Source organism: Anthonomus grandis, chromosome 5, assembly GCF_022605725.1.
Source record: "Anthonomus grandis grandis chromosome 5, icAntGran1.3, whole genome shotgun sequence".
Lineage (NCBI taxonomy): Eukaryota > Metazoa > Arthropoda > Insecta > Coleoptera > Curculionidae > Anthonomus > Anthonomus grandis.
In genome coordinates this window covers 2,824,712-2,851,124 of record NC_065550.1, presented here as the reverse complement: position 1 = coordinate 2,851,124, position 26,413 = coordinate 2,824,712, and the positions used below count along the sequence as shown (strand labels likewise).

The 26,413-nt window shown below is 31.3% G+C and overlaps 2 long non-coding RNA genes across 3 annotated transcripts; one reads left to right on the top strand and one right to left on the bottom strand.

The window, feature by feature from the left end:
- Window positions 1–274: 274 nt before the first annotated feature.
- LOC126736198 (uncharacterized) lies at window positions 275–25,801 on the bottom strand. The gene is made up of 3 exons (XR_007660623.1): window positions 24,402–25,801; window positions 14,872–15,419; window positions 275–398 (listed from the first exon to the last, which is right to left on the bottom strand). It is a non-coding gene; the product is annotated as an uncharacterized LOC126736198 (long non-coding RNA).
- On the top strand, window positions 1,026–16,598 carry LOC126736199 (uncharacterized). 2 transcript variants are annotated; one of them, XR_007660625.1, is made up of 3 exons: window positions 1,026–1,434; window positions 5,088–5,753; window positions 16,575–16,598. It is a non-coding gene; the product is annotated as an uncharacterized LOC126736199 (long non-coding RNA). The 2 variants fall into 2 exon arrangements; XR_007660624.1 differs by lacking the exon at window positions 16,575–16,598 and adding an exon at window positions 11,934–13,883.
- Window positions 25,802–26,413: the final 612 nt, after the last annotated feature.

Sequence of the window (26,413 nt, the reverse complement as noted above, 5' to 3'; positions counted from 1 at the left end):
CCAATCGGATCAATAGCAAAAGAATTATGAAAGTCACGTGACTTTAAAATATAATTTGTCAATTATCTGTTAAAATTTATTAATTGTGTCCTAAATAAAGCATAAATACCAAATTTGAACCCAATCGGACTCATAGCAAAAAAGTTACAATAGTCACGTGACCCGGAAGTCAAATGTCAAATATCTGTCAAAAATTAATAATTGCATCCTAAATAAAGCCCAAATACCAAATTTGAACCCAATCGGACTTATAGCAAAAAAGTTACAATAGTCACGTGACCCGGAAGTCAAATGTCAAATATCTGTCAAAAATTAATAATTGCATCCTAAATAAACCCCAAATACCAAATTTCAATCAAATCGGACAAATAGGAAGAAAGTTAAGGTAGTCACGTGACCTTAAAACATAGTCATGTCAAAAATCTGTAAAAATTTATTAATCTTATCCGAAATAGGTACTAGGTACCAAATTTCAACCAAATCGCACCAATACCAAAAAAGTTATGATACTCGACTAACCTTAAAAATCAATAATTTCAAAAAAATTTTATTTATATCCCAAAAGCAATGTTTAAGAATTATTAACATATATTAATAATAAACTAAATAGTAAAAACTCACCTAATATCGAAATTTTTATTTTAAATTAAATAGATCATTACGACTGACCCGTGTATATATTCGAATAATTTTAATAAAATAATCGGGCAAATTTCATTTCGTCTCACCCCGGTATAAAGACACTGACATTTCAAAAAAACGGCATTTTTCGAAGACGTCAAAATGTTTGTCGAATTTTCCTGGCCGCAATACACAATTTCCCCAATTGATATGCACAGATTCGGAAAGCCCATTCATTTTCTGATTCGGTGCTTCCTTTCCCTGATCGTTTCCGGTTCATTTTCATTCATAATTTTACAAAAAACCCAACCAAGTCCCGGCCACCTGTCACGAGCAAAAAATTTGTATCCACCATGCGTCAAAGTATTGTTCCCACCAGCCATTTCATCAGAGTTTAGGTTGACACCTCCAATTACCTGCAAAAACGCAAAAAAATGGACTTTTTTCATAAAATCGCATTTTTCGGGTACTTGTACTATCGCTGGAACCCTGAAATTTTAGTATGTGTTGTAAAACAAAATTTCGGATCCTTTAGATGTTGTTTGATCTTTTCACCATGTACAGGGACGCCGCAAATGAATTAAACGCGAAAATTCGAATTGCTCAGAACCTATTAAAGTTGGAAGATTGTAATTTTACACAAATACTGGGGTTATTAAAGTATTTAATCCCTGAGAATATAAATGGTCCAGGTGCCACCACTAAAAAGTTATTAAATAAAATGTGATTTTTAGGTCGGACCTTCATGGGTAAAGTTCATTATTGCTCGCCCTGTATGGCTTACGAAAATTTCGGTTATATGGCATATGAAAGGTAAAGGATGAAGTTATTTTTTGAAAAAAAAAAATTTCCCAAAATAAGTATCGTTTGGCAGAAAATTCCAAAAAACTGAAAATGCCAGAACTCGTAAAATAAATTTTTTACAAAAAAAAGCTCCAAGTATGTTAAATCTCTTATAAAACGAAGTCTTTTCGCCGAAACACTTTTTTTATAAAAATTTTTTTTTAGCCTCTGGAGAAGTTTGAATTTTTTTTTTAGTCACTTTTGTTCGCTTATAACAACTCACCCTGTATACCGATCTGGCCCAAAAAGTATACAGTTCTTAAGCCCCCACCGACCCTCATGTCCTAAAAATTTAAAGTCTCTTAAAGGCTTTTTATTTGAGTTCTCGCGTCTGAAAGGAATTTGACCCATTTTTTTACGAATTTTTGACTTTGAGACAGTACCGCTCCGTTTGGTGGTACCGGAAAAAAAAATCGTTTACGGATCCATTATTCTCAATGTATTGAGAGACCCTATGCCAAATTTCATCGTTTCGCTAACCATACAGCCAAAGATATGAATTTTTATTTCCAAAAAAACACGATTTTTCGGGCCCGGGCTCGCGTGCATAATATAGTCGCAGACGCTCCTATATAACAAGTATAGTCGCTTCGCTCCTATACTTTTGGTCCGTGGGGACCAGTTTGGAACCTTTAGGTCTTGTCTGTGAAGGGCTATAAAGGAATTCTTAAAAAAAAAACAAAAATTATCAGCTGTACCAACGTTTATATGCCAAGGAAAGAGATGACCAGTGGTTGGGGTATCATGCTTCAAAGAACCATAATTTGTTATATAGTCGCGTTGTGTGTCAATATACTGTCTTATATTTCAAATATCTGTTAAAATATATTAATTGTATCCTAAATAAAGCCTGAATACCAAATTACAACAGAATCGGACCAATAGCAAAAAAGTTACGGTAGTCACGTGACCTGGGCTGAAACTCAAATGTCAGTTATCTGTCATAATTTATTAGCAAATTCAGAGAGAAGTTCCCATAAGGGTCTATTTATTGAAATAGAACAAACAGGATTTTACGTTGATTTGTTTTAATTTTTCTTTTTATTTTAAAATGTAATAGTTATAAAATATCAAAAGAATTGACAGGAGGAGAATTAGAAATAAAAGAAACCATCAACGAATTGAATCGAAGCTATAGAAGCCGAGATATAAGTAAAAATGTGGGAAAAACAAAAGAAAACTGGTTTTTTCTCACGGTATAATTTTTTTTTCTTAAAATGATAACTGACAAATTATAATGTAAGCCCTAAGTTGGCAATTTCCAGTAAAAAAAACCCCAAAAAAAAAAAATTTTTTTTTTGCTCCAAAATCGAAAGGGGTATAGCCATGAAAAATTGCGAAAAAATGGTTTTTATTTTTTTATAAATAAACTATAACTCTGACAACTTTTTGTCCTAAACAAAAGTTCTAGGGAATATTACGAGGTATTTAAATGTTAAAACTAATTGATTATAGCTATCACAGATTCGGAGAAAATTGTAAAAAACTATTAATCATAAATATCGAATTATCAAGAGCCCTATGGAAAAATTTCAACTTTTTATTTTTCTATCTTGTACTACTTCAGGATACCTTTCAAAAAGGTTATTATCGATTTGACTCTAAAATGAACAGAAAACCTATTTCTTTGCATTTTTCGATTTTCGAACAAAATCCGGCCCAAAATGAAAATTTTTTCAAAACATGCTCCAAATTCAAAATTTCTTTTTTCTGGCTAAAGACCATTCAAAAAGTAATGAAAAAGCTTAATGACAAAATTTTTCAAAATCTATAATAATGCTACAATATTATGAAAGAAGATAAGTTTCCTTTAAAGCCTATGTATTCGAACAGATGATTTTTTAATTTTTTTTTTGAATAGCAAATTTAAGAAATAATTTAACTAATTAAGATAAAAGGAATAGGGTAATACAAAATATTATCTACAAATATATACATATCATCTAATAGCAAATTTTAATCAAATAGGAAATTTTGATAGTCACGTGACCCTAGAACTTAATATTTTAAAATTTTGTAAGAAATCAATAATTGCATCCTAAATAAACCCCAAATTCCAAATTTGAACCCAATCGGATTAATAGCAAAAAAGTTATGGAAGTCACGTGACTTTAAAATTCAATATGTCAAATTTCTGTCATAATTTATTACTTGCATCCTAAATAAAGCCCAAATACTAAATTTCAACCCAATCGGATCAATAGCAAAAGAATTATGAAAGTCACGTGACTTTAAAATATAATTTGTCAATTATCTGTCAAAATTTATGGATTGTGTCCTAAATAAAGCATAAATACCAAATTTGAACCCAATCGGACTCATAGCAAAAAAGTTACAATAGTCACGTGACCCGGAAGTAAAATGTCAAATATCTGTCAAAAATTAATAATTGCATCCTAAATAAAGCCCAAATACCAAATTTGAACCCAATCGGACTCATAGCAAAAAAGTTACAATAGTCACGTGACCCGGAAGTCAAATGTCAAATATCTGTGAAAAATTAATAATTGCATCCTAAATAAACCCCACATACAAAATTTCAATCAAATCGGACAAATAGGAAGAAAGTTAAGGTAGTCACGTGACCTTAAAACATAGTCATGTCAAATATCTGTAAAAATTTCTTAATCTTATCCGAAATAGGTACTAGGTACCAAAATTTCAACCAAATCGCACCAATACCAAAAAAGTTATGATACTCGACTAACCTTAAAAATCAATAATTTCAAAAAATTTTTATTTATATCCCAAAAGCAATGTTTAAGAATTGTTAACATTTATTAATAATAAACTAAATAGTAAAAACTCACCTAATATCTAAATTCTTATTTTAAATTAAGTAGATCATTACGACTGACCCGTGTATATATTCGAATAATTTTAATAAAATAATCGAGCAAATTTCATTTCGTCTCACCCCGGTATAAAACCACTGACATTTCAAAAAAACGGCATTTTTCGAAGACGTCAAAATGTTTGCCGAATTTTCCTGGCCGCAATACACAATTTCCCCAATTGATATGCACAGATTCGGAAAGCCCATTCATTTTCTGATTCGGTGCTTCCTTTCCCTGATCGTTTCCGGTTCATTTTCATTCATAATTTTACAAAAAACCCAACCAAGTCCCGGCCACCTGTCACGAGCAAAAAATTTGTACCCACCATGCGTCAAAGTATTGTTCCCACCAGCCATTTCATCAGAGTTTAGGTTGACACCTCCAATTACCTGCAAAAACGCAAAAAAATGGACTTTTTTCATAAAATCGCTTTTTTCGGGTACTTGTACTATCGCTGGAACCCTGAAATTTTAGTATGTGTTGTAAAACAAAATTTCGGATCCTTTAGATGTTGTTTGATCTTTTCACCATGTACAGGGACGTGGCAAATGAATTAAACGCGAAAATTCGAATTGCTCAGAACCTATTAATGTTGGAAGATTGTAATTTTACATAAATAATGGGGTTATTAAAGTATTTAATGCCTGAGAATATAAATGGTCCAGGTGCCACTACGAAAAAGTTATTAAATAAAATGTGATTTTCGGGTCGGACCTTCATGGGTAAAGTTCATTATTGCTCGCCCTGTATGGCTTACGAAAATTTCGGTTATATGGCATATGAAAGGTAAAGGATGAAGTTATTTTTTGAAAAAAAAAATTTTCCCAAAATAAGTATTGTTTGGCAGAAAATTCCAAAAAACTGAAAATGCCAGAACTCGTAAAATAAATTTTTTACAAAAAAAAGCTCCAAGTATGTTAAATCTCTTATAAAACGAAGTCTTTTCGCCGAAACACTTTTTTTATAAAAATTTTTTTTTAGCCTCTGGAGAAGTTTGAATTTTTTTTTTAGTCACTTTTGTTCGCTTATAACAACTCACCCTGTATACCGATCGGGCCCAAAAAGTATACAGACATGAATTACTATAAAGTCTTTTATGCCTAAAAATTTCAATTTTTTTGACAGCGTTAAAATTGAGATCTCGTGCAAAAATGAATTTTGACCCGTTTTTTTACGAATTTTTGACTTTGAGACAGTACCGCTCCGTTTGGTGGTACCGTAAAAAAAATTCCTTTACGGATCCATCATTCCCAATGTATTGAGAGACCCTATGCCAAATTTCATCGTTTCGCTAGCCATACAGCCAAAGATATGAATTTTTATTTCCAAAAAAACACGATTTTTCGGACCCGAGGTCGCGTGCATAATATAGTCGCAGACGCTCCTATATAACAAGTATAGTCGCTTCGCTCCTATACTTTTGGTCCGTGGGGACCAGTTTGGAACCTTTAGGTCATGTTTGTGAAGAGCGATATAGGAATTCTTAAAAAAATCCAAAAATATCAGGTGTACTTAAGTCTGGTCAGTCAGGGGGCCAACGTTTATATGCCAAGGAAAAAGAGGACCAGTTGTTGGGGTATCATGCTTCAAAGAACCATAATGTGTTATATAGTCGCGTTGTATGTCAATATAATGTGTTATATGTCAAATATCTGTCAACGTATATTTATTGCATCCTAAATAAATTCTAAATAGCAAATTTCAACCCAATCGGATCAATAGCAAAAAAGTTACGGTGTCACGTGACCTGAACCTCAAATTTCAATTATCTGTCAAAATTTACTATTTGCATCCTAAATAAACCCCAAATACCAAATTTCATCTCAATCGGATCAATAGCAAAAAAGTTGTTAATTACATAAAAAAGTTTCATTCGAATCCTTTGAACATGCCAAGTCCCTGCTCTGTTCCCGGATGTAAATCTAATTACAAAAGTAGTTTAAAAGCAGGGGAGACAAGTATTTCTGATTTTGGCTTTCCCAAAGATGAACAACTTAAAATGAAATGGTTAAAAGCCATACCTAGAGATAATTAGGCTCCTACTCAATATTCTGTGGTTTGTGCTAAGCATTTTGACCGGAATTATATTATCCGTGAAGATGATTAACTTTTACCTGATAGCACACTCACTAAGATTAAAGTTAAAGCAAGATTAGTTTGCTCAGCAGTGCCTCAAATTTTTCCAAATTTACCTGCATATTTAACACAAAAAGTACCACTTCCAAACGAAAAAGTCCAGACGAAAGAAATAGTGAACAACAAAAAAGTAATGAACTTGTTAATGAAACCTTTGGGCAACTTGATTTCATAACAAATTTTTAAGAGCTTATGAGTTATTATTCCCAAAAAGATGAGTTGTCTCAAAACGACCTAAAATGGATTTTACCTTCTATTCCACTAATTATTTAAACATTGGATCCACTTCTTTAGCACCGACTGAGAAAGTTGTTAATTTATTAATTTATTAAATTTATATAAGTAAAAGACTACAATATAGGGGGAAAAGTCTAATAATGCATTTATATAATTATTAACGGCGTCTATACATATTTGAAACAATAAATCAATCACATAAATAAAATATTCACATTTGTAAATAAATCAAAATTGAACGTCTCGGCAGAGTCGCCCTTTCAAAGCGTAAACGGATCTACCAAAACGCATCCGATACGCAGCTTGAGTAAAGGCGTGTGAAACAGGCATTATATTGATTGAATAACAGGGAGCACGGACTATATATTGTGGTTGCTGTCAACCGACATATGCTGCGTTCTCGACTTGGTTGTTCATTTTCATTTTGCAGTTTTATATAAATAAATATGTATACTCAGCTTGTATTGTGGAAATATATATGAAAAAAATATTGACTTTGCTAAATAAGACTGATAAAAATCTCATAACTTCATTCAAGTTTACATATATCTTGCGTGTGTGAACTTTTGTGTACCTAGAATGATTACACAGTATGATTTGTTTTCATCCTGGTCAACAATTCAAGGGCTGTGGGACCCATTAGTTGTAAACTAGGAGGAATTGCATGTTTTAACTGCTGTTTAGTATACCACACAACCAGGAATAAATAAGCTAATTGAAGTATGGTAGGATTCCGCAGATATCATGAAATGTGTTTGATGGGGCTCAGACCATGTACTTAAGGACATCCATCAAGAAATCATTGAGATTACCATATTGATGAAATTGGGAAACCAGGAAGAACTGCCTGTCTTTACTGTTGATTAGACTACACAACCAGAAATAAATAAGTTACATGAAGTATGTTAGGATTCCCCAGAGATCATGAAATGTGTTTGATGGAGTAGGTGCAATCATATGAGGAAGGAAATAAAAATTAGAAGTAAACAGGAATCTAATAACTGAGCTGTGACACAAACTGTAGACAATCAACTTCTTTGTTGTGGAATGGAGCAATATTTCAATGAAGTTTCACTTAATACTGGATTTTTTCACCAGAAGTTGGATGCATTTATAATTTATATACTTAATGTTATTTGAATGAAATATACATATGTAATTATATATTTTTTATTTGTTTCAAACCTTGAATAGGCAAAAAGGCACGAGAATCTTTCAATTGGAGCTAAAAACCCTATTGTTGGGTAGAAAATAAAACTTATTTCATATTTATATTCCATAACCTGTTTATTGTTTTATCAACTTTTGTCATACAGTTATTTACTTTTAATAATTAAAGAGAAAAATGATCTATAATAAAGGTTGAGTTTTATTCAAGATACCATTCCTTAAGGCATAAACCAAATTTGCTCTATATTACTTTCCAGTCATTAGCATACAGTTATTATCCATTTTATACATATCTTTAATTTTCATCAAAATGTCTATAATAGATAGTTTACATTTCAAAACATACAATTAAAATTTACACTTTTTAGGCAAACAATCTTTACTCTCATATAAAGCAGATATTATTGAGACAGTTTTCTAAGAGCTACTGTTTATAAGTGGCAATCAGTTTAAATTTGTACACTTAATCCAAAATATTTCATAGACAGTATTTATAATACATCTTTTATAATTAAGCAAAAGAATAAGGCAGTTCTTAAGTGTGTAAGAATATTCAGGTATAAATAGGACTGTCTATGAAATATTTTGCATTAAGTGTACAAATTTAAACTGATCGCCACTTATAAACAGTAGCTCTTAGAAAACTGTCTCAATAATATCTGTTAAATCAATGTTTTTAATTTATTTAGAAAGTCTTTTAAGATATGTACTTAGGTCATTAAAAAGTTACAATGTCTTGAAGAACAGCAAACATATCTGGTTGTCAAATTGGTATGCTAGCTGAAAAAGAGGACAACAAAAATCCGAGGACTAACCCTTGAAGCACACTTACAATTATCTTTTAGTTTCTCAAAATGCTCTCGGTCAAATAAATATGTTAAATCATTTATAATATTTTTGTTACATTAGCTATTTTACAATTTATACTTACCCTTAGAATACTTACCCAATTCTCTTAAATATTCCAAGTTTATGTGTTTCGATAAGTTCACTCATCATTATCAGACTCTAACCCCACATAGCTGTAATGTTTACATAAAAACCCAGTAAGTTTATAGGTTTTTCTGCCCTTCTAACCCAACCCAACCCTCTATATTATTTCAATCTTTAAGGTAGGAAAAATAAATGGTGAACACAGTTAAATAATTAAGTAAAATCATCTTTATTTCATGCACTTATGTTACACTTACATATCACTTTATGAGATAGAAAAGAGACATTTTACAAAAACAGCTGTTGTTACACCTAATTTAAACATAAACATAATTTGTTAATGCCATATACACAAAGGTGCTCACATATGTCGCAGAGAAAATCTTTACACTTCTTAATATTATTATTAATCAAAGGATTTAAAGCCTAAAAGTTTTATATTATAATTACATATATGAGAAATCATCATTTAGATATTCTAGTATTGAGAAAAAACATTTTTTCAATAGATATTGTTTTATAGTAAATTTATATTGCAGTAAAAAACTTGGTAGGTAACAGTTTAATGGTAGAAGGGAGAGCATTATAGAGTTTGGGAGCAAAGAAGGAAACCCCACACTTAACCTTGTGTATCCTATAAAAATTTGTATATATATATGTTCTCTATTTCTCGTAAAATGAAAATTGTACAATTTTGTGTGTGGAGTAATCACTAATATGATGTTTAATATGTACTAAACTATATGATATATAAATACTTCTCTGTAAGGAAACTATCTTTGGTATCTAAATAATATAGAATATAGAACAACAACAATAAGATAAAAAAAAGTCTCTCCAGTTTTGGACTGGCTTTTTCCGCTTCTTTTCACCACCATCTTCCACCTTATCATCAACTCAACACTTGAAACATCTAGCTGCCAGAATCTGCATTCCTCCCCTTCGATAGTGCCACAACTGGATGCTATCTACTGCTTCGATTATCCTCTTAGATGTTTTAAAGCCTGGCATCTCGCTGACCTGAGCATTCAGACTAAGTGGCCTGCTGCCAGTCATGAGCAAAACCATTAAGATACCCTTGCATGGATGCTAATTGTTAGACCATACAGATATCTATTTGTTATTCATATTTGACTAGGGACACAACTGTAGTTAAATTTCCTTACTCTTTTAAGGTTACACACCTCTTGGGTGAAAACTGATTATATGCTTATATGCAAGGTGTAATATAACATTTACAGCGTTTAGTTAAGCGGAAATTTGCCAATCTTTCACATTTTGGGCCTTATTCTAACTAATAAGTTCAATATTTTCTCCTTTTTGGTCTTGTTATTTATTTACATAATACATGTAGAGGTTAGGTTGTCATTGAAGCTCCTCATATTACATTAAGGCCTACCTTTAACGCTTGCGTTTTCTTCACAATTCAAATAATAACAATGATCCACAGTCCAGAGTTAGATTTTGTGTTAAAATAAATAAATAGTAATTAAACTTTCACTCCCGCACCCAAAATGCCATGTATGAGTCCCTCCGTCGCATGAAAACACGGTAAATTCTTCAACTTTGTCGAATGATCACAGCTAAAGGAAGGCGACTTGGTAAAAGATATGCACATAATCGGATTCTCCAGAGTCTCTAGAATTATTCCATACCGATTTCGGGAAATTCTGAGCTAATTTAAGTATTTTATCAACGAAAATAAGAAGCAAGACCGAGACGATTCATTCACGTTGACGTCATGTCACTGATGTCATCAAAACTGCGGTAAAAGTCGGCATTAAAATCGCCCGTAGACGTCAAAATCGACCATTTTCAGACGATGTTTTAGGGTATAAAAAAAGATTTTTACCTTATGATTTGTACATGAAAAAATAGTATAAAGCCTTAGGAACAGTTTAACATCAATTCTGGACCGATTCCAGGTGGTTTTAGTAGTCAAATTTCGATTATAAAAAGGGTCTTATTTTCGAACGGAAACGGTCGAAAAGCGCAGGTTTCATTGCCTGGGTGACGTGCTTGTTGGGTGCTAGACCACTTACTTATTGTACCCTGATAGCCCCGCACCGGGGGTGTTCAGCATTCCACTGACTGATTTTTGGCACTTTTTATAGAAAATTGAATTTTCTTGGAAAATTGTTTTACTTGAAACAAAACGGTATTTAGTGGATTATAGCCAGATAAATTCCGCGTGTCTGAAGGCAAAAATAGTCTTCGTACGTTGCATAGGTATTCCAGTATTAAGCGTCAAAGTTAAAAAAAGGTGTAGAGCAAAAACTACTCTACGTAGATGACTGTAGAGTATATCAGAAAAAAGCTCTTAAAAAGTATTATAAATGTTGAAAGTTTGAAATGTCCAAGTGCCACCCTTAAAAAGTTATTAAATAAAATGTATTTTTTTTTTTTCAATTTTTTGGACCTTCATGGGAAAATTTTTTTATTGCTCGCCCTGTATGGTTCACAAGAATTTCGGTTATATGGCATTTGAAAGATAAAAGATGAAGCTTTTTTTTGAAATTTTTTTTTTCCCGAAATAAGTTTGGTTTGGCGGCAAATTCAAAAAAACTGAAAATGCCAGAACTTGTTAAAAAAATTTTTTTGAAAAAAAAGCTCTAAGTATGTTATTTCTCTTATAAAACTAAGTCTTTTCGCCGAAAAACTTTTTTTATAAAAGTTATGTTTTAGCCTCTGGACCATTTTGAATTTTTTTTTTACTCAACTTTGATCGCTTATAATAAATCACCCTGTATACGGATCTGGCTCAAAAAGTATACAGACATGAACCACCCAAGACCCCTTATGTCTTGAAAATTTCAGGTCGATTAAAGGCTTTAAATTTGAGTTATCGCGTCTGACTCGATTTTGACCGGCTTTTTTACCATTTTTTGACTTCAACTCGCAACCGCTCCCGTCGCGGGTGTCGGAAAAAAAAATTGTTTACATATCCATCATTCCCAATGTATTGAGAGGCCACATGCCAAATTTCATCGTTTCACTAGCCATACAGCCAAAGTTATGAATTTTTATATCCCAAAAAACACGGTCGCGCGAGCTCTAGGTGGCGTGCATAATATAGTCGCTGACGCTCCTATATAACAAGTATAGTCGCTTCGCTCCTATACTTTTGGTCCGTGGGGACCAGTTTGGAACCTTTAGGTCTTGTCTGTGAAAAGCCATAAGGGAATTAAAAAAAAAAAATCAAAAATTATCAGGTGTACTTAGGTGAGTCGGGGAGGCTAACGTTTACCTGCCGAGGAAAGAGAGGACCAGTTGTTGGGGTATCATGCTTCAAAGAACCATAATTTATTATATAGTCGCGTTGTGTGTCAAAATACTCTCTTATATTTCAAATATCTGTTAAAATATGTTAATTGTATCCTAAATAAAGCCTGAATACCAAATTACAACAAAATCGGACCAATAGCAAAAAAGTTACGGTAGTCACATGACCTAGGCTGACACTCAAATGTCAGTTATCTGTTATAATTTATTAGTTGTATCCTAAATAAACCATAAATACTAAATTCAGAGAGAAGTTCCCATAAGGGTCTATTTCTTGAAATAGAACAAACAGGGATTTTACGTCGATTTGTTTTAATTTTTCTTTTTATTTTGAAATGTAATAGTAATAAAATATCAAAAGAATTGAGGAGAATAAGAAATAAAAGAAACCATCAATGAATTGAATCGAAGCTATAGAAGCCGAGATATTAGTAAAAATGTGGGAAAAAACAAAAGAAAACTGGTTTTTTCCCACGGTATAATTTTTTTTTCTTAAAATAATTATTGACAAATTATAATGTAAGCCCTAAGTGGGCAATTTCAAGTAAAAAAACCCAAGAAAAAAAAAATTTTTTTTTGCTCCAAAATCGAAAGGGGTACGGCCATAAAAAATTTCGAAAAAACGGTATTTATTTTTTTTAAAATAAACTATAAGACTAACAACATTTTGTCTTTTATAAAAGTTATGAGAAATATTACGAGGTATCCGTACGTTAAAACGAATCGGTTCTAGCTATCATAAAATCGGAGAAAATAAAGAAAAACCATGAAACATAAATATCGAATTATCAAGGGTCCTATGGAAAAATTTAAATTTTTTATTTATCTATCCTATACTACTTTTAAGTACCTTTCAAAAAGGTTATTATCGATTTGACTCTAAAATAAACGGAAAACCTATTTCTTTGCATTTTTCGATTTTGAAGCAAAATCCGGGCTCAAAATAAGAATTTTTTCAAAATATGCTCCAAATTGAAAATTTCTTTTTTCTGGTTAAAAACCATTCAAAAACTAACGAAAAAGCTTTATGATAAAATTTTCCACGATTTATACGAGTGCCATAATATAAAGGAAAAAATAAGGTCCCATAAGAGCCTATGTATAGGGATAACACAACCGGGTTTTTACGTCGATTTTTTTAATTTTTCAGTTTTATTTCGAAAGGCAATTGTAATAAAATATAAAAAGAACTAACAGGAGAAGAATAAGGAATAATAGAAACCATCAACGAATTGAATCGAAGCTATAGAAGCCGAGATATTAGTAAAAATGTGAAAAAAAATAAAAGAAAGCTCGTTTTTTCCCACGGTACCATTTTTTTTTGTTAAAATTATAATCGACAAATCATAATGTAAGCCCTATGATGGCAATTTCAAGTAAAAAAAACCCAAGAAAAAAAAATTTTTTTTTGCTCCAAATTCGAAAGGGGTATAGCCATGAAAAATTGTGAAAAAATGGTTTTTATTTTTTTCTAAATAAACTATAACTCTGACAACTTTTTGTCTTAAACAAAAGTTCTAGGGAATGTTACGAGGTATTCGAATGTTAAAACTAATTGATTATAGCTATCACAGATTTGGAGAAAATTGTAAAAAACTATTAATCATAAATATCGAATTATCAAGAGCCCTATGGAAAAATTTCAACTTTTTATTTTTCTATCTTGTATTACTTCAGGATACCTTTCAAAAAGGTTATTATCGATTTGACTCTAAAATGAACAGAAAACCTATTTATTTGCATTTATCGATTTTCAAACAAAATCCGGCCCAAAATGAAAATTTTTCAAAACATGCTCCAAATTCAAAATTTCTTTTTTCTGGCTAAAGACCATTCAAAAAGTAATGAAAAAGCTTTATGACAAAATTTTTCAAAATCTATAATAATGCCACAATATTACGAGAGAAGATAAGTTCCCTTTAAAGCCTATGTATTCGAACCGATGATTATTTAATTTATTTTTGAAAGGCAAATTTAAAAAATAATTTAATTAATTAAGATAAAAGGAATAGGGTAATACAAAATACTATATATAAATATATACATATCATCTAATAGCAAATTTCAATCGAATAGGAAATGTTGATAGTCACGTGACCCTGGAACTTAATATTTTAAAATTTTGTAAGAAATCAACAATTGCATCCTAATTAAACCCCAAATTCCAAATTTGAACCCAATCAGACCCATAGCAAAAAAGTTATGGAAGTCACGTGACTTTAAAATTCAATATGTCAAATTTCTGGCAAAATTTATTACTTGCATCCTAAATAAAGCCCAAATACTAAATTTCAACCCAATCGGATCAATAGCAAAAGAATTATGAGAGTCACGTGACTTTAAAATATAATTTGTCAATTATCTGTCAAAATTTATTAATTGTGTCCTAAATAAAGCATAAATACCAAATTTGAACCCAATCGGACTCATAGCAAAAAAGTTACAATAGTCACGTGACCCGGAAGTCAAATGTCAAATATCTGTCAAAAATTAATAATTGCATCCTAATTAAAGCCCAAATACCAAATTTAAACCCAATCGGACTCATAGCAAAAAAGTTACAATAGTCACGTGACCTGGAAGTCAAATGTCAAATATCTGTGAAAAATTAATAATTGCATCCTAAATAAACCCCAAATACCAAATTTGAACCCAATCAGACCAATAGCAAAAAAGTTACAATAGTCACGTGACCCGGAAGTCAAATGTCAAATATCTGTGAAAAATTAATAATTGCATCCTAACTAAACCCCAAATACCAAATTTCAATCAAATCAGACCAATAGTTAAAAAGTTACGGTAGTCACGTGACCTTAAAACATAGTCATGTCAAATATCTGTAAAAATTTATTAATCTTATCCGAAATAGGTACTAGGTACCAAATTTCAACCAAATCGCACCAATACCAAAAAAGTTATGATACTCGACTAACCTTAAAAATCAATAATTTCAAAAAATTTTTTATTTATATCCCAAAAGCAATGTTTAAGAATTGTTAACATTTATTAATAATAAACTAAATAGTAAAAACTCACAAAATATCTAAATTCTTATTTTAAATTAAATAGATCATTACGACTGACCCGTGTATATATTCGAATAATTTTAATAAAATAATCGGGCAAATTTCATTTCGTCTCACCCCGGTATAAAGACACTGACATTTCAAAAAAACGGCATTTTTCGAAGACGTCAAAATGTTTGCCGAATTTTCCTGGCCGCAATACACAATTTCCCCTATTGATATGCACAGATTCGGAAAGCCCATTCATTTTCTGATTCGGTGCTTCCTTTCCCTGATCGTTTCCGGTTCATTTTCATTCATAATTTTACAAAAAACCCAACCAAGTCCCGGCCACCTGTCACGAGCAAAAAATTTGTATCCACCATACGTCAAAGTATTGTTCCCACCAGCCATTTCATCAGAGTTTAGGTTGACACCTCCAATTACCTGCAAAAACGCAAAAAAATGGACTTTTTTCATAAAATCGCATTTTTCGGGTACTTGTACTATCGCTGGAACCCTGAAATTTTAGTATGTGTTGTAAAACAAAATTTCGGATCTTTTAGATGATGTCTGATCTTTTCACCATGTACAGGGACGTGACAAATGAATTAAACGCGAAAATTCGAATTGCTCAGAACCTATTAAAGTTGGAAGATTGTAATTTTACACAAATAATGGGGTTATTAAAGTATTTAATCCCTGAGAATATAAATGGTCCAGGTGCCACCACTAAAAAGTTATTAAATAAAATGTGATTTTCGGGTCGGACCTTCATGGGTAAAGTTCATTATTGCTCGCCCTGTATGGTTCCCAAAAATTTCGGTTATATGGCATATGAAAGGTAAAAGATGAAGTTATTTTTTGAAAAAAAAAAAATTCCCAAAATAAGTATCGTTTGGCAGAAAATCCCAAAAAACTGAAAATGCCAGAACTCGTAAAATAAATTTTTTACAAAAAAAAGCTCCAAGTATGTTAAATCTCTTATAAAACGAAGTCTTTTCGCCGAAACACTTTTTTTATAAAAATTTTTTTTTAGCCTCTGGAGAAGTTTCAATTTTTTTTTTAGTCACTTTTGTTCGCTTATAACAACTCACCCTGTATACCGATCTGGCCCAAAAAGTATACAGTTCTTAAGGCCCCACCGACCCTTATGTCCTAAAAATTTTAAGTCTTTTAAAGGCTTTTTATTTGAGTTCTCGCGTCTGAAAGGAATTTGACCCATTTTTTTACGAATTTTTGACTTTGAGACAGTACCGCTCCGTTTGGTGGTACCGGAAAAAAAAATCGTTTACGGATCCATCATTCTCAATGTATTGAGAGGCCCTATGCCAAATTTCATCGTTTCGCTAACCATACAGCCAAAGATATGAATTTTTATTTCCAAAAAAACACGATTTTTCGGGCCCGGGCTCGCGTGCATAATATAGTCGCAGACGCTCCTATATAACAAGTATAGTCGCTTCGCTCCTATACTTTTGGTCCGTGGGGACCAGTTTGGAACCTTTAGGTCTTGTCTGTGAAAAGCCATAAGGGAATTTAAAAAAAAAATCAAAAATTATCAGGTGTACTTAGGTGAGTCAGGGAGGCTAACGTCTACCTGCCAAGGAAAGAGAGGACCAGTTGCTGGGGTATCATGCTTCAAAGAACCATAATTTGTTACATAGTCGCGTTGTGTGTCAATATACTGTCTTATATTTCAAATATCTGTGAAAGTATATTAATTGTATTCTAAATAAACCCCAAATACCAAATTCCAACAGAATCGGACCAATAGCAAAAAAGTTACGGTAGTCACCCGACCTAGGCTGAAACTTAAATGTCAGTTATCTGCGAAAATTTATTACTTGTATCCTAAATAAACCATAAATACCAAATTCAGAGAGAAGTTCCCATAAGGGTCTATTTATTGAAATAGAACAAACGGGATTTTCCGTCGATTTGTTTTAATTTTTCTTTTTATTTTAAAATTTAATAGTAATAAAATATCAAAAGAATTGACAGGAGAAGAATAAGAAATAAAAAAACCATAAATAAATTGAATCGAAGCTATAGAAGCCGAGATATAAGTAAAAATGTGGGAAAAACAAAAGAAAACTGGTTTTTTCCCACGGTATCATTTTTTTTCCTAAAATAATTTATGACAAATTTTAGTTTTAGCTCTAAACTTGTAATTTTCACAAAAAAAACCCAAGAAAAAAAAAATTTTTTTTTGGTCGAAAATCGAGAGGGGTATACCCACGAAAAATTTCAAAAAAATGGTTTTTATTTTTTTATAAATAAAATATAACTCTGACAACTTTTTGTCTTAAACAAAAGTTTTCGGGAATATTACGAGATATCCGTGCGTTAAAACGAATCGGGTCTAGCTATTATACAATCGGAGAAAATTGGAAAAAACTATTAAACATAAATATCGAACTATCAAGAGCCCTATGGAAAAATTTCAATTTTTTATTTTTCTATACTGTACTACTTCAGAGTATCTTTAAAAAAGATTATTACCAAGTTGACTCTAAAATGAACGGAAAACCTATTTCTTTGCATTTTTCGATTTTCGAACAAAATCCGAGGTCAAAATGACCATTTTTTCAAAATATGCTCCGAATTCAAAATTTCTTTTTTCTGGTTAAAGACCATTCAAAAACTAATAAAAAAGCTTTATGACAAAATTTTCCACGATTTATACGAGTGGCACAATATAAAGGTAAAATTAGGTCCCATAAGAGTCTATGTATTTACGTCGATTTTTAAAATTTTTCAGTTTTATTTCGAAAGGCAATTGTAATAAAATATAAAAAGAATTAACAGGAGGAGAATAAGGAATAATAGAAACTATCAACGAATTGAATCGAAGCTATACAAGTCGAGATATTAGTAAAAATGTGAAAAAAAATAAAAGAAAACTCGTTTTTCCCACGGTACCATTTTTTTTCTTAAAATTATAATCGACAAATTATAATGTAAGCCCTAAGTTGGCAATTTCCAGCAAAAAAAAACCCAAGAAAAAAAAAATTTTTTTTGCTCCAAAATCGAAAGGGGTATAGCCATGAAAAATTGTGAAAAAATGGTTTTTATTTTTTTCTAAATAAACTATAATTCTGACAACTTTTTGTCTAAAACAAAAGTTTTCGGGAATGTTACGAGGTATCTGAATGTTAAAACGAATTGATTATAGCTATCACAGAATCGGAGAAAATTGTAAAAAACTATTAAACATAAATATCGAAATATCAAGAGCCCTATGGAAAAATTTCAATTTTTTATTTTTGTATCTTGTACTACTCCAGGATACCTTTTAAAAAGGTTATTATCGATTTGACTCTAAAATGAACAGAAAACCTATTTATTTGCATTTATCGATTTTCGAACAAAATCCGGCCCAATATGAAAATTTTTCAAAACATGCTCCAAATTCAAAATTTCTTTTTTCTGGCTAAAGACCATTCAAAAAGTAATGAAAAAGCTTTATGACAAAATTTTTCAAAATCTATAATAATGCTACAATATTATGAAAGAAGATAAGTTCCCTTTAAAGCCTATGTATTCGAACCGATGATTTTTTAATGTTTTTTAAAAAGGCAAATTCAAGAAATAATTTAACTAATTAAGATAAAACGAATAGGGTAATACAAAATATTATCTATAAATATATAAATATCATCTAATAGCAGATTTCAATCAAATAGGAAATTTTGATAGTCACGTGACCCTAGAACTTAATATTTTAAAATTTTGTAAAAAATCAACAATTGCATCCTAAATAAACCCCAAATTCCAAATTTAAACCCAATCGGATCAATAGCAAAAAAGTTATGGAAGTCACGTGACTTTAAAATTCAATATGTCAAATTTCTGGCAAAATTTATTACTTGCATCCCAAATAAAGCCTAAATACAAAATTTCAACCCAATCGGATCAATAGGAAAAGAATTATGAAAGTCACGTGACTTTAAAATATAATTTGTCAATTATCTATTAAAATTTATTAATTGTATCCTAAATAAAGCATAAATACCAAATTTGAATCCAATCGGACTCATAGCAAAAAAGTTACAATAGTCACGTGACCCGGAAGTGAAATGTCAAATATCTGTCAAAAATTAATAATTGCATCCTAAATAAAGCATAAATACCAAATTTGAACCCAATCGGACTCATAGCAAAAAAGTTACAATAGTCACGTGACCCGGAAGTCAAATGTCAAATATCTGTGAAAAATTAATAATTGCATCCTAAATAAAGCCCAAATACCAAATTTCAATCAAATCGGATAAATAGGAAGAAAGTTAAGGTAGTCACGTGACCTTAAAACATAGTCATGTCAAATATCTGTAAAAATTTATTAATCTTATCCGAAATAGGTACTAGGTACCAAATTTCAACCAAATCGCACCAATACCAAAAAAGTTATGATACTCGACTAACCTTAAAAATCAATAATTTCAAAAAAAATTTATTTATATCCCAAAAGCAATGTTTAAGAATTATTAACACATATTAATAATAAACTAAATAGTAAAAACTCACCAAATATCTAAATTTTTATTTTTAATTAAATAGATCATTACGACTGACCCGTGTATATATTCGAATAATTTTAATAAAATAATCGGGCAAATTTCATTTCGTCTCACCCCGGTATAAAGACACTGACATTTCAAAAAAACGGCATTTTTCGAAGACGTCAAAATGTTTGCCGAATTTTCCTGGCCGCAATACACAATTTCCCCAATTGATATGCACAGATTCGGAAAGCCCATTCATTTTCTGATTCGGTGCTTCCTTTCCCTGATCGTTTCCGGTTCATTTTCATTCATAATTTTACAAAAAACCCAACCAAGTCCCGGCCACCTGTCACGAGCAAAAAATTTGTATCCACCATGCGTCAAAGTATTGTTCCCACCAGCCATTTCATCAGAGTTTAGGTTGACACCTCCAATTACCTGCAAAAACGCAAAAAAATGGACTTTTTTCATAAAATCGCATTTTTCGGGTACTTGTACTATCGCTGGAACCCTGAAATTTTAGTATGTGTTGTAAAACAAAATTTCGGATCCTTTAGATGTTGTTTGATGTTTTCACCATATACAGGGACGTGGCAAATGAATTAAACGCGAAAATTCGAATTGCTCAGAACCTATTAATGTTGGAAGATTGTAATTTTACACAAATAATGGGGTTATTAAAGTATTTAATGCCTGAGAATATAAATTGTCCAGGTGCAACCACTAAAAAGTTATTAAATAAAATGTGATTTTCGGGTCGGACCTTCATGGGTAAAGTTCATTATTGCTCGCCCTGTATGGTTCCCAAAAATTTCGGTTATATGGCATATGAAAGGTAAAGGATGAAGTTATTTTTTGAAAAAAAAAATTTTCCCAAAATAAGTATCGTTTGGCGGAAAATCCCAAAAAACTGAAAATGCCAGAACTCGTAAAATAAATTTTTTACAAAAAAAAGCTCCAAGTATGTTAAATCTCTTATAAAACGAAGTCTTTTCGCCGAAACACTTTTTTTATAAAAATTTTTTTTTAGCCTCTGGAGAAGTTTGAATTTTTTTTTTAGTCACTTTTGTTCGCTTATAACAACTCACCCTGTATACCGATCTGGCCCAAAAAGTATACAGACACGTAAGCCCCAAGAACCCATATATCCTGAAAATTTCAACTCGATTGAACGCTTTAAAATTGAGATCTCGTGAGCAACTCGATTTTTACCAATTTTTTTACGAATTTTTGACTTTGAGACAGTACCGCTCCGTTTGATGGTACCCGAAAAAAAATTCGTTTACGGATCCATCATTCCCATTGTATTGAGAGACCCTATGCCAAATTTCATCGTTTCGCTAGCCATACAGCCAAAGATATGAATTTTTATTTCCAAAAAAACACGATTTTTCGGACCCGAGGTGGCGTGCATAATATAGTCGCAGACGCTCCTATATAACAAGTATAGTCGCTTCGCTCCTATACTTTTGGTCCGTGGGGACCAGTTTGGAACCTTTAGGTCTTGTCAGTGATGGGCCTTAGAGGATTTCTTAAAAAAAATCGCAAATTATCAGGTGTACTTAGGTGAGGCTAACGTTTATCTGCCAAGGAAAGAGAGGACCAGTTGTTGGGGTATCATGCTTCAAAGAACCATAATTTGTTATATAGTCGCGTTGTGTGTCAATATACTGTCTTATATTTCAAATATCTGTGAAAGTATATTAATTGTATTCTAAATAAAGCCTGAATACCAAATTCCAACAGAATCGGACCAATAGCAAAAAAGTTACGGTAGTCACGTGACCTAGGCTGAAACTTAAATGTCATAATTTATTAGTTGTATCCTAAATAAACCATAAATACCAAATTCAGAGAGAAGTTCCCATAAGGGTCTATTTATTTAAATAGAACAAACAGGGATTTTACGTCGATTTGTTTCAATTTTTCTTTTTATTTTAAAATGTAATAGTAATAAAATATCAAAAGAATTGACAGGAGGAGAATAAAAAATAAAAGAAACTATCAACGAATTGAATCGAAGCTATAGAAGCCGAGATATAAGTAAAAATGTGGGAAAAACAAAAGAAAACTGGTTTTTTCCCACGGTATAATTTTTTTTCTTAAAATAATTTATGACAAATTTTAGTTTTAGCCCTAAACTTGTAATTTTTACAAAAAAAACCCTAGAAAAAAACATTTTTTTTTTGGTCGAAAATCGAAAGGGGTATACCCACGAAAAATTAAAAAAAATGGTTTTTATTTTTTTATAAATAAAATATAACTCTGACAACTTTTTGTCTTAAACAAAAGTTTTCGGAAATATTACGAGGGATCCGTGCGTTAAAACGAATCGGTTCTTGCTATTATACAATCGGAGAAAATTGTAAAAAACTATTAATCATAAATATCGAATTATCAAGAGCCCTATGGAAAATTTTAAATTTTTTATTTTTCTATCCTGTACTACTTTAGAATATCTTTAAAAAAGATTATTACCAATTTGACTCTAAAATGAACGGAAAACCTATTTCTTTGCATTTTTCGATTTTCGAACAAAATCCGGGGTCAAAATGACAATTTTTTCAAAATATGCTCCGAATTCAAAATTTCTTTTTTCTGGTTAAAGACCATTCAAAAACTAGCAAAAAAGCCTAATAACAAAAATTTCCACGATTTATACGAGTGGCACAATATAAAGGTAAAATTAGGTCCCATAAGAGTCTATGTATTTACGTCGATTTTTAAAATTTTTCAGTTTTATTTCGAAAGGCAATTGTAATAAAATATAAAGAGAATTAACAGGAGGAGAATAAAGAATAATAGAAACCATCAACGAATTGAATCGAAGCTATAGAAGTCGAGATATTAGTAAAAATGTAAAAAAAAATAAAAGAAAACTCGTTTTTTCCCACGGTAGAATTATTTTTCTTAAAATGATAACCGACAACTTATAATGTAAGCCCTAAGTTGGCAATTTCCAGTAAAAAAAAACCCAAGAAAAAAAATTTTTTTTTTTGCTCCAAAATCGAAAGGGGTATAGCCATGAAAAATTGTGAAAAAATGGTTTTTATTTTTTTCTAAATAAACTATAACTCTGACAACTTTTTGTCTTAAACAAAAGTTCTAGGGAATGTTACGAGGTATTCGAATGTTAAAACTAATTGATTATAGCTATCACAGATTCGGAGAAAATTGTAAAAAACTATTAATCATAAATATCGAATTATCAAGAGCCCTATGGAAAAATTTCAACTTTTTATTTTTCTATCTTGTATTACTTCAGGATACCTTTCAAAAAGGTTATTATCGATTTGACTCTAAAATGAACAGAAAACCTATTTATTTGCATTTATCGATTTTTAAACAAAATCCGGCCCAAAATGAAAATTTTTCAAAACATGCTCCAAATTCAAAATTTCTTTTTTCTGGCTAAAGACCACTCAAAAAGTAATAAAAAAGCTTTATGACAAAATTTTTCAAAATATATAATAATGCCACAATATTACGAGAGAACATAAGATCCCTTTAAAGCCTATGTATTCGAACCGATGATTTCTTAATTTTTTTTTAAAGGCAAATTTAAGAAATAATTTAACAAAATAAGATAAAAGGAATAGGGTAATACAAAATATTATCTACAAATATATACATATCATCTAATAACCAATTTCAATCAATTAGGAAATTTTGATAGTCACGTGACCCTAGAACTCAATATTTTAAAATTTTGTAAAAAATCAACAATTGCACCCTAAATAAACCCCAAATTCCAAATTTGAACCCAATCGGATCAATGGCAAAAAAGTTATGGAAGTCACGTGACTTAAAAAATTCAACATGTCAAATTTCTGTCAAAATTTATTACTTGCATCCTATATAAAGCCTAAATACTAAATTTCAACCCAATCGGAACAATAGCAAATAAGTTATGGAAGTCACGTGACTTTAACATTCAATATGTCAATTATCTGTTAAAATTTATTAATTGTGTCCTAAATAAAGCATAAATACCAAATTTGAACCCAATCGGACTCATAGCAAAAAAGTTACAATAGTCACGTGACCCGGAAGTCAAATGTCAAATATCTGTCAAAAATTAATAATTGCATCCTAAATAAAGCCCAAATACCAAATTTGAACCCAATCGGACTCATAGCAAAAAAGTTACAATAGTCACGTGACCCGGAAGTGAAATGTCAAATATCTGTCAAAAATTAATAATTGCATCCTAAATAAACCCCAAATACCAAATTTCAATCAAATCGGACAAATAGGAAGAAAGTTAAGGTAGTCACGTGACCTTAAAACATAGTCATGTCAAATATCTGTAAAAATTTATTAATCTTATCCGAAATAGGTACTAGGTACCAAATTTCAACCAAATCGCACCAATACCAAAAAAGTTATGATACTCGACTAACCTTAAAAATCAATAATTTCAAAAAATTTTTATTTATATCCCAAAAGCAATGTTTAAGAATTATTAACATATATTAATAATAAACTAAATAGTAAAAACTCACCTAATATCGAAATTTTTATTTTAAATTAAATAGATCATTACGACTGACCCGTGTATATATTCGAATAATTTTAATAAAATAATCGGGCAAATTTCATTTCGTCTCACCCCGGTATAAAACCACTGACATTTCAAAAAAACGGCATTTTTCGAAGACGTCAAAATGTTTGCCGAATTTTCCTGGCCGCAATACACAATTTCCCCTATTGATATGCACAGATTCGGAAAGCCCATTCATTTTCTGATTCGGTGCTTCCTTTCCCTGATCGTTTCCGGTTCATTTTCATTCATAATTTTACAAAAAACCCAACCAAGTCCCGGCCACCTGTCACGAGCAAAAAATTTGTATCCACCATGCGTCAAAGTATTGTTCCCACCAGCCATTTCATCAGAGTTTAGGTTGACACCTCCAATTACCTGCAAAAACGCAAAAAAATGGACTTTTTTCATAAAATCGCATTTTTCGGGTACTTGTACTATCGCTGGAACCCTGAAATTTTAGTATGTGTTGTAAAACAAAATTTCGGATCTTTTAGATGATGTCTGATCTTTTCACCATGTACAGGGACGTGGCAAATGAATTAAACGCGAAAATTCGAATTGCTCAGAACCTATTAATGTTGGAAGATTGTAATTTTACATAAATATTGGGGTTATTAAAGTATTTAATGCCTGAGAATATAAATGGTCCAGATGCTACTACGAAAAAGTTATTAAATAAAATGTGATTTTCGGGTCGGACCTTCATGGGTAAAGTTCATTATTGCTCGCCCTGTATGGTTCCCAAAAATTTCGGTTATATGGCATATAAAAGGTAAAAGATGAAGTTATTTTTTGAAAAAAAAAATTTTCCCAAAATAAGTATCGTTTGGCGGAAAATCCCAAAAAACTGAAAATGCCAGAACTCGTAAAATAAATTTTTTACAAAAAAAAGCTCCAAGTATGTTAAATCTCTTATAAAATGAAGTCTTTTCGCCGAAACACTTTTTTTATAAAAATTTTTTTTTAGCCTCTGGAGAAGTTTGAATTTTTTTTTTAGTCACTTTTGTTCGCTTATAACAACTCACCCTGTATACCGATCGGGCTCAAAAAGTATACAGACACGTAAGCCCCAAGAACCCATATATCCTGAAAATTTCAACTCGATTGAACGCTTTAAAATTGAGATCTCGTGAGCAACTCGATTTTTACCAATTTTTTTACGAATTTTTGAATTTGAGACAGTACCGCTCCGTTTGGTGGTACCGGAAAAAAAATTCGTTTACGGATCCATCATTCCCAATGTATTGAGAGACCCTATGCCAAATTTCATCGTTTCGCTAGCCATACAGCCAAAGATATGAATTTTTATTTCCAAAAAAACACGATTTTTCGGACCCGGGCCCGCGTGCATAATATAGTCGCAGACGCTCCTATATAACAAGTATAGTCGCTTCGCTCCTATACTTTTGGTCCGTGGGGACCAGTTTGGAACCTCTAAGTCCTGTCAGTGATGGGCCTTAGAGGATTTCTTAAAACAAAACAAAAATTATCAGGTGTACCAACGTTTATATGCCAAGGAAAGAGATGACCAGTGGTTGGGGTATCATGCTTCAAAGAACCATAATTTGTTATATAGTCGCGTTGTGTGTCGATATACTGTCTTATATTTCAAATATCTGTCAAAATATATTAATTGTATTCTAAATTAAGCCTGAATACCAAATTCCAACAGAATCGGACCAATAGCAAAAAAGTTACGGTAGTCACGTGACCTGGGCTGAAACTCAAATGTCAGTTATCTGTCATAATTTATTAGTTGTATCCTAAATAAACCATAAATACCAAATTCAGAGAGAAGTTCCCATAAGGGTCTATTTCTTGAAATAGAACAAACAGGGATTTTACGTCGACTTGTTTTAATTTTTCTTTTTATTTTGAAATGTAATAGTAATAAAATATCAAAAGAATTGAGAGGAGGAGAATAAGAAATAAAAGAAACCATCAATGAATTGAATCGAAGCTATAGAAGCCGAGAGATTAGTAAAAATGTGGGAAAAAACAAAAGAAAACTGGTTTTTTCCCACGGTATCATTTTTTTTTCTTAAAATAATTATTGACAAATTATAATGTAAGCCCTAAGTTGGCAAATTCAAGTAAAAAAACCCAAGAAAAAAAATTTTTTTTTTTGGCCGAAAATCGAAAGGGGTATAGCCATGAAAAATTGCGAAAAAATGGTTTTTATTTTTTTAAAAATAAAATATAACTCTGACAACTTTTTGTCTTAAACAAAAGTTTTCGGGAATATTACGAGGTATCCGTGCGTTAAAACGAATCGGTTCTAGCTATTATACAATC